The sequence below is a fragment of the Polistes fuscatus genome, unplaced genomic scaffold (assembly GCF_010416935.1).
Source record: "Polistes fuscatus isolate 324 unplaced genomic scaffold, CU_Pfus_HIC Scaffold24, whole genome shotgun sequence".
Lineage (NCBI taxonomy): Eukaryota > Metazoa > Arthropoda > Insecta > Hymenoptera > Vespidae > Polistes > Polistes fuscatus.
In genome coordinates, this window is record NW_025113101.1 from 2779565 (window position 1) to 2788652 (window position 9088).

The window sequence follows — 9088 nt, forward strand, 5'->3', positions numbered from 1 at the left end:
GTAAACCTCGAAGAATTTGTATTTAATGGATTTGAAATAAATCGAAGAACAAAAAAAGGTGTATCGTGGAAAAAGTCGATCGCGGAATGAAAATGATTGCATAGAAAACGATTTGATTCTAACGGTGAGAAAGTAATCCAACGCGTGCATTTGCAACCCTGTTGGCGATCGACGTATGATTAAAAGCAAGCTCTACAAAAACGTGTACGTTAACCGACGCCCTATCCCTTGCACCTCTATCACCTGGTATGTACTAACCTAGCTACTCTACCATCGACGTTGCCTGAACTTTTTCGAGCGTGTATAATCCTAGCAGAGAGTACCAGCGGTCTTTCCTCGTCCATATCAATTCCATTTGGCCAATATCGCGCTTACACGATGCAAGTACCGGCACGTTTGCTGACTCGACCGGGTCCCGTCAACCGAACGTTTCGCGTTTCGCGTTCCGTTAGGACATGCGTGCGCCCGTGCGTGCACCCGTCCGTGCACCCGTCCGTGCACCCGTCCGAGCACCCGTCCGTGCACTCGTCCGTGCACCCCTCCGTGCACCCCTTCGTGCACCCGTGCGTGCATCCGCGTCAAGAGCATCCGATCCGGAGATGATGGAAAGATTATTGCTTTGACTTTACCGTTTACAAAAGCTTTTACGCGAAACATACAAATTTTTACATAACTTCTTTATTTTTACTATTTTTTTTCTTCATTTCGTTTCATATATAAACGTAATCTTTCAAACAGAAAAGCGATAAGATTTAAATGATTTTATTAAACGATTAAACGATAACCGAATTATTGATTAGCTAATTAATGTTTGTCAATGATCAAACTTTCTTTCCCCCCTCCCCTAAAAAGCAATAAAAAAAAAAAAAAAAATTTCTTCTCGTTATATGTTTTTTTTCCCTCGTTTTTCTTATCAAACGATTACGGTGTATCGGCACGATAGCTCGTGTCACGATATATCAATACGATTCTATCCAGGTGTGGAATAAAATTTCATTCAAAATGACAGACTTCGAAACAGGGATTTGAACAACGAGATTTATGCGATTCCGCGACTTATTTTTCCATCTCTTTTTCCCATCCCCTTCCCTACTCGGTTGGATATTTCCTTGGAAAATATGCCATCATTACCTACGCAATGGTGTTACTTGAGAATTGAAAATGCATTGAAAATAAAAGAGGAATATGATCGCGGCTTGGTTTGTGGTCCTTTCCCGTGTTCTCCCTTTAATAAGGTTGCAGTAGCAAAGTGTAATCTGATTTATACGGTTGTTTTCCCCTCGGTGCGGAGAAGCAGCCTTCGACCCTCGACCCTCATTCCTCTTCGATGTCTGACCAACGTATTTCGAATCCCATAGGTACTTTGTCGTAGACGTTTCCTACATGACACTTAGGTAACGAGTAGGATCAGGTGCGAGCAGGTGCGAGCAGCTGGCTCAGCAATATATTCCACGCTAAATTCCATATTTTCCTTCGAAGCTTCTCCTGATCAAACTTGCGATCTCATTAGCGCATCTAATTACTCAATCATTTAATAATCGTGAAAGTATCGAAGCGGAAAGAGAGAGAGAGAGAGAGAGAAGAAGCTTGCTCGAAGAAGAGCTTCGAAGCTTCGAGCAAGCTTTTAGAGGAAGAAGTAGTAAACTTTCAATTTTCTCGGCCACGTCTTGCCGACGAAGACGACGACCACGACAAGGTTCTCGAGTGTCCCATTGTTTTCTACGCCGCTGATAAAATAACGATCGAAGATACTGAACTCCTCGGAAAGAAGAACTTTGAAAAATTTCTTCCGGTTTCATTCGCGAGATACGCTTTTCAAGAAACAAAAAAGAAAAACCGATTATATTCATTTAGTATAATATAAAGACATTATATTAAAATACCAATACGAACGGAAAAATAATTATCGCGAACGAATGGAAGCGAAGATGAACCGAAGATGAGAGAGAGATAAGAGGACACGCCTAAAACGTCGTCGTAAAAATGCAAGCGATATTTTTATCCTCCTCGTTCGCGAAAAAAAAAATATAAACGAAAGTACCGTTGAAAAAGCGTTTTGCGAATCGTATCGAAGCGAAGATGGAAGCCGAAGTTTCGATTGATTTCGTTGTTGGTACCGTGCCGGTTTGCCACATTGTGGTTAAGGGAAATCGATAGACGATACGCGCGAGAGCCTGTTGGCAAGCGCACGATTATTCGCTTCAAAATTATCGACGTATCAAATATTAGAAAATTAGCCCCGGAGGAAAATGAAATTTATTTGGTGATTTCCGATAGTGAAGGTATTAGCTCGGTTAATACGAGAACAAATGACTTCGTATTTAGGTAGGGCAACGACTACGAACGGGAGACAACCTAACTCGGTAGTAGGTATATCCACCAATAGCGAGTAATCAATTATTCAAACAATACCTCTTGAAGCAAAGAAAATGAATATGGTCGGCTTTCAGCGACGCGAAAACGATTGTCTCGGCATATATATATACACACATACATATATATATATATACATCGACTTTCCATAGGAACAAATGCTGAATCAGGTGCTTCATTGTGACCCTGCAACATATCTGAGAGTATCATTAATCTAAGTTGTTCCTGAGTAATGGCCACTCCTTTCTCCTCCTACGCGTGTGAAAGTAAAAAAGAAGAAAGAAGAAAGAGAAAGAGAAAGAGAAAGAGAGAGGGAAGAAAAGAAAAAAAAGTCCGTTCGGCGTCCAATTTCGGCTCCTTCTTTCAGGATAATTATCCTTGAATCGCATGGCCAAGAATTCGGAACGATCGATCGCGTTGGTCCACCGACACCCGCAACCCAAATCTCTTATTTCGAAGTACCTACGAGTAAATATTCTCCTTTGCCAAAAAAGGATATTAAAATGTTATCGTAGGGAGAGGAAACGAGGAGAATAAAATAGTTCGTCGTTGGAAAAACATTTAGTTGAGAATTTGAAAAAGAGACTACAATGTAATACGCGCGAGCCCGTAACATGTAAAGCGTAGTTTCGCGTTGAACAGGTTTGCCGTTTCGCCCATGGCAGTTGCATCTTCGATTTGCTCTCTCGCGAAAATAGACCAACAGCTCTAACGGAAGTACCGGAAAGCTTTCGCGAGTACGGGTGTCGTGTCTGTACTTAAACTTTACCCGTCAGATTCTCTCTCTCAACGTCGGTCTACTTTCGCGAAAGTGGAAAAAAGTATGTACGGCCGAGTAAAGACGAGAAGAGACAAGAGAATTTTCAATGGAGTGCTCGTCGATCCTTCGACCGACCTATCAAAGAAACGTTCGAATATAGTTTTCCACAAATGGGTTCGAGGCGATGCATGAAACATAACGTAAATAATATCGGAAAGTTTATTCTTCGCGAATTACAATTAGGAATTACGAGGATAATTATGTCTTCCAGCCTTAACATTATTTACACCCCATTTACCGACAAAGAACGATATAAAGTATAATCCGAGCCCCCGGTGCTGTGGTAGTTTAGCGATACGGTGAAGTAGGCGAATCGCGAAAGTAAATTTAATGCCAAGAAAAAGAAAAATAGTCGAGGAAAGGAGGAACAACGGATAAGGTAGAATGAGATAGAAATAGCATAAGAGACGGTAACTCTTCTCACGGCAAAAGAATCATAGAAAACGAGCTAGGTCCCTGCCAAATTTCCAATGCAGCAGTAACGGCAAAGCTAAACTCCACCTCCCGTTATCGCGTTCGGTACAATTGCCATAGCTGCTGCTGTTGCTGCTGCTGCTGCTGCTGCTGCTGCTGCTGCTGCTACAGCATAATGCGATGTCCCAAGTTTTCGTTGGTTCGCCCGAAGGTACGTAGCATCCAGTACGGTAACATTGGTCAGCGCTAACACAGTGGGTGGATACTAGAAAAAGATGGAAAGAAAGGAGAAAAAGAGGGCCACTTAATGCCACGATTTCGTTTCATCGGATTTTATTTTGCTATTAGCAGATGATAAAGCCTTCTGCTACTCGAGGAAGAAATAAAACGATACTAGCTCGACGCGACGGCAGTTTCGAAGAATTGCAGCAGTTTCGCAACTGTTTTCCACGCTCCAGTGTGCTTTCGGAGGTAACCCTTCGTCCCCCTATCTGCTAGGGTTCTTGTCGCTTTCTCCTTCTCTCTCTATCTAAACGAAACTCGAAGAAACTTTTCGTTATTATCGCTTTTCCTTGGACGAACGGTGGCACCGTTCGGTCGGCCGACCGAATCGCCAGAAAAAGCTCCGAGTTAGGGATGAATGCAGTCGTCGCTTCTTGCGCTGACTGCGCTTCGCGCGCTTCTCGGGCTTCTTTCCTACGATCCTTTGTATCACTTATGTCAGAACCTTTATTACCCCTCGATTCCGTTATCTTGGACGATCGCCTTTTCTCGATTCGAGAAAGGAAGAAAAAGAGAGAGATTAAGAGCCAACAGCCAACAGCCAACAGCCAAATAAACCGTCGGATAAATTTCCAATGTCGATCGCGAACGCTTCCTTGATATCGCGTTTAGAATATTATTATTTCTACCGTCCGTCATTCAAATTTGCGACTCGAGGGAAAGATAAAACGAAAATTTCGGTGATATTCGCGAATTCCTTTTAACTAGCTTATTTATGCGGAATATTCATCGTTCGAGCAGAACGAAAGCGTGAGAATTCTCCAAAGGGTGTTCACCCCTCCTAGTCTGCTGATCGATAATGGGGGAAACGGCGGATGCTTCTCAGACGCCGCCGATTTGTCGTCGTTCAATTCTATTCATCTTGCTCTATCGCTTCTTCTCCTTCTCGTCCTTTCTCAACGACCTGATTATTCTTCTCCTTTTCTAACCGTGGTGCACTAAGTTTATTTTCTCTCAAGAATCTTTAATTACGCGGTTCTCTCTCTCACCTAATGAAGCTGGTTTTCTTCTAAAATAGAATTAATTAAAAGCGTTAAGTATATGTACCCCTATTCGCGTATACGATAGCTAAACGAACCACCTATTTTATCTTTTCAACGATAAGTTTTTTGTGTTTTTCTTTTTTTTTTGTTATTTTAGTCATTAAATAATCTTCAATCTTATCTCTTTTTGCGAGTACTTAGTTCTATCACGATGATGTGATCCTCTAATAAAATATTTATCATTTAAAGTATTATATTTTACGAACTTTTAAGAGATTAGCCTGAAATGTTTAAAAGTAATTTCTGCAATGGTACGCAGAAGACTGAGGGCAAAACTGTTAAATGTGATTAAGCTAGTTTTACATTAAAAAGAAAAAAAAAAGAAAGAAGAAGAAAAAAAGAATAGTTGGCGCAAACACGTACATAAAAGTACATTTAGAAAACATCATGATCCGCGAAGTATTTTTAAACGAAATTGAAAAATCTCATTTCCATCTAAAGTTATAGCAAGGCAAAGCTATTCGCGATGGTGATTACATAAGGAACTCTTTACGGTCGCGTCTAAGAAAAAGATCAAGAATGTTTGCATTAGTTTCCAGTTTGAGGATAACAAAAAATCGTTGCGGAAATATTATTATTTTAATAATGGTATTTTCCTTTCAAAGACGATCGAAGTTCAAAGTCTCTTCTGTTTCTTTTTTTCTTTTTTTCTTTTTTTTTCTAAGTAAACGAATTTTTTCTTCACATGCCGACGATTCTTGCACGAGGTTAACGCGAATATAAAGTTTAATAAGGCGCGCCGATCATTTTTACAGATCGGAAGGGAACGTCGTAAGAGAGGACAGGACCAGGGTTCCTACGAAATAACTCCTACCATTTTTCTTTTCTTTTCTTTTCTTTTCTTTTCTTTTCTCTTCTTTTCCTTTCTTTTCTTTTCTTTTCTCTCTTATTCTCTTGCAACTACGTTATTGATGGTAGGAACTCTCCCCACTCATCCTTTTCCCACACACCCTATCTCTTCTACAGATTCTCGATAAACCTTTACGATAGGGTTAGAGGCAAAAGCTAGTGAAATTTTTGTCGTCGGCGTAACCTTTAACCCGAGCGTGGGAAATCAATACGTCGGATCGGAGACATCAGAGGAGGGTTGGTTACTCATTTCTCTATGGAAAAAGAACAAAAAAATAGTCCTCTTCTTAAGCCAACGAACCGAAATAAAATGTTACAGTTTTATCGTCAAAAACGGATTCGCGTTAGTTTCCTTTCTACGATGGAAAATGAAGTTCTTTCATTACTTGATCAAAAGAGAAGAAAAAGGATAGATACGTATAGAGGTAGGGGTGGGGGGAGGGTGGGATTTAGAGAGAAAAAGCTGCAAGAGATAGAGAAAACTATTCAGAGTAATTATTGTGTCTGTAAAATTTGCGATAACAAACTCGCTTGTAAATGGTTCGTGCGTTTGTTATCGGTGTTCATAGATTTAGACAAGTTCATGAATAATACAGATAACGTGGAAAACCACGTCGTTTATGCTTTCGTATACAACACGCTCGTACAGCTTGCGGAGAAGCGAGAGACGCGATTCCAGTACCAACCGACCAACGAACGAACGAACGAACGAACGAACGAACGAACGAACGAACGAGCCAACCAACCAACAAACCAACCAACCAACGGTAGTAAACTTTCGATATATCCTCTTTAAAATATAATGTCAGAGAGCGGAGAGATAGCGTGCTAATCTGGTGCCAGAGGCTATCGAACCAATTTTCCTCCTACCCACTCACTCTACCATTGTGACGGTTAAAGTGCAAAAAGTGCATATTTTTAAATCGCCATAAATCTTAAAGCTCTGCCTTTAAAATGCATATGAAATATGTAACTTGTATGCCTCTTTTCTCTTTCGCTATATTTTTGTCCTCTAATCATGCGCAAATTTTAATATTTTCTTTTAAAAGGAAAGAAGATAAAAGAAATATTACAGTTGGAAAACGTCAAAGCTGAGAAAGCTCTGACCACCTTCCAAATGATAAGAACGATTAACGTTTTTGAGTAGATAATTATATCGAAAGAAATGATTCGTTACGTTTTTGGAAAAGGCAGGATCGATTAATCGATTAGAAGTAGTTTAGGGACTTGCATGCGAAGCAAACGCCTCGATAAGTGGCTGGAAAGTTTTTCGAAGAACAGCCGGCGACTACGGCTCCCGTACGTGACGTATCAAAAACGATGTCCCACGGTCGGCATCGTGCGAGGTTAAACGATTGTCTCTACGGGGCTCGACCCGGCTGACGTTTTTCGAAAACAATAGTGCCACCTCGTGATATCGATGTTTCTTCACTTTTTCCTTCCTCTACCCTTCCTACCTTTATCCAGATTCTACTTATTTTTTTACCTTTGCTCGTCCAACTGTCGAAAATTCAGCGTAAAATGAGTTTTAATACAGCCACGACGTCCGATTGCTCTCCTATCTTCCATCCTTCTTTCTCTCTCTCTCTCTCTTCGTAATTTTAATTGCCTATATCCATATTTCCGGAAGCAGAGATACCCTTAGGGCTTGAAAATCCATTTCTCCTGAATTTCAGCTTCGACTCTTTCTCTCTCTCTCTCTACCCTTCTACATTGCACTCTCTTGGTAACACGTATTCTCAACTTGGCGTTCACGTGTCTACTCGAACGCAAGGAAATATAACGACAGGAACTAACCGTCGTGCTCGTTCACGAAGAGGGGAATGCCAACGCCGCAGGGACAATATTTTCCAGAATCTTTCTTGATTTCCTTTCCTCCTGGGAAATCCAACGAACGGTCCGTTTCACTTAGGCCTACAAACAAAGTAATTCGGAATTTTGTGGCTCGAAACCTCATTCGAGAGAGAGAGAGAGAGAGAGAGAGAGAGAGAGAGAAATCAATTTTTCTTTTTTTTTTTAATTTTCTTCCAGATATCTACACTTTTATTAAATTTCATTTCGAAAGAAAAAGTCCGGCAATTTAGAAAGACGTGGATTTCGTAGAAACGATTTAAACGTAGCTAACGCTCGTATCATGCTTGATACGTGACTTCGGGCAGTGTTCAATTTACGAACATGAAGATTTTCACGCGCAATTAATTCGAATATAGCGAACCAGTCCAATGATAGGACATAATTCCTCGAAAATTATTCTCACGACGTTGATATCTAAATTATTGGCGTTAATTGACGCTTCTTCTATGTATAAACGTTACGTTCGAAAATGATGGTCTACCTGATTGCCCTAACTACCAAAATATTCTCCACTTTATTATTTTTCTCTCGATATTCAAGTAAAATATGCAAGTATGTGTGTTTTCGAGCAATGATAAAAATTATCTAGTAAACAATATCGGTTTAAAATAAAATGAATGATCTACTAAACTCGACGTAGGTTCGTTTCACTGCTGTACTAACGTAACGTAACGTAACGTATTCGGATCAGAACGCGATTAGAACGCGATGAAAACGCGATGAAAACGCGATCAGAATCGAGCTGAATTGTTAGAACGGCAACCGATTTTAATGAATGTCATTGACGCGTGGATCGATTCGATCGACACTGAGATTGAATCACGTTATTTCATTTATTTGCACGTTTCCGTCAGTTCCGACTAGATTCCAATCGTGAAAATATTCCAATGATATCATTTCACACGTGCGAAACGTGTTTCATTAATTACATGCTTGGTTTTCATCGTTGAAAGTAAAGTCGCTCGATAATCTCGATTTCACAAAAATGTTGAAATTTTACTTTCTCTTTCGTAGAATTTATTGCGATAATCGGACACGCGGAATGAACGCACCGCGCTCGTATACGACCGGACGAAATTTGCATAGGAGCATGTCGATGGTGTATACCAAGGAATCGCGACGCATGCAGACCAATCAAATTAGGCTAAAGTTAATGTCCCGTCTGATACTATCTAAACCGATCGACTTTGCCCTCGCGTGGGACGAAAAGCCACCCGATCGAATTGAATTCGCCAAAATTGTCGTTCCGAACGCGATTGACGCTCTACATTTCTACATAATCAAATTGTTTTTTGTAAAAGTTGTTTTGCTGAGCCAGCAATTTTCACTTATACTTTTAGCAAACTTAAATCAACTCGATCGATCGATCGTATGTATGCATACGCGTACGCGCGATATATCTAGGTATAGCAGATATATACAATGGTCATTAATTTTGCTCTCTCGCGTCGAA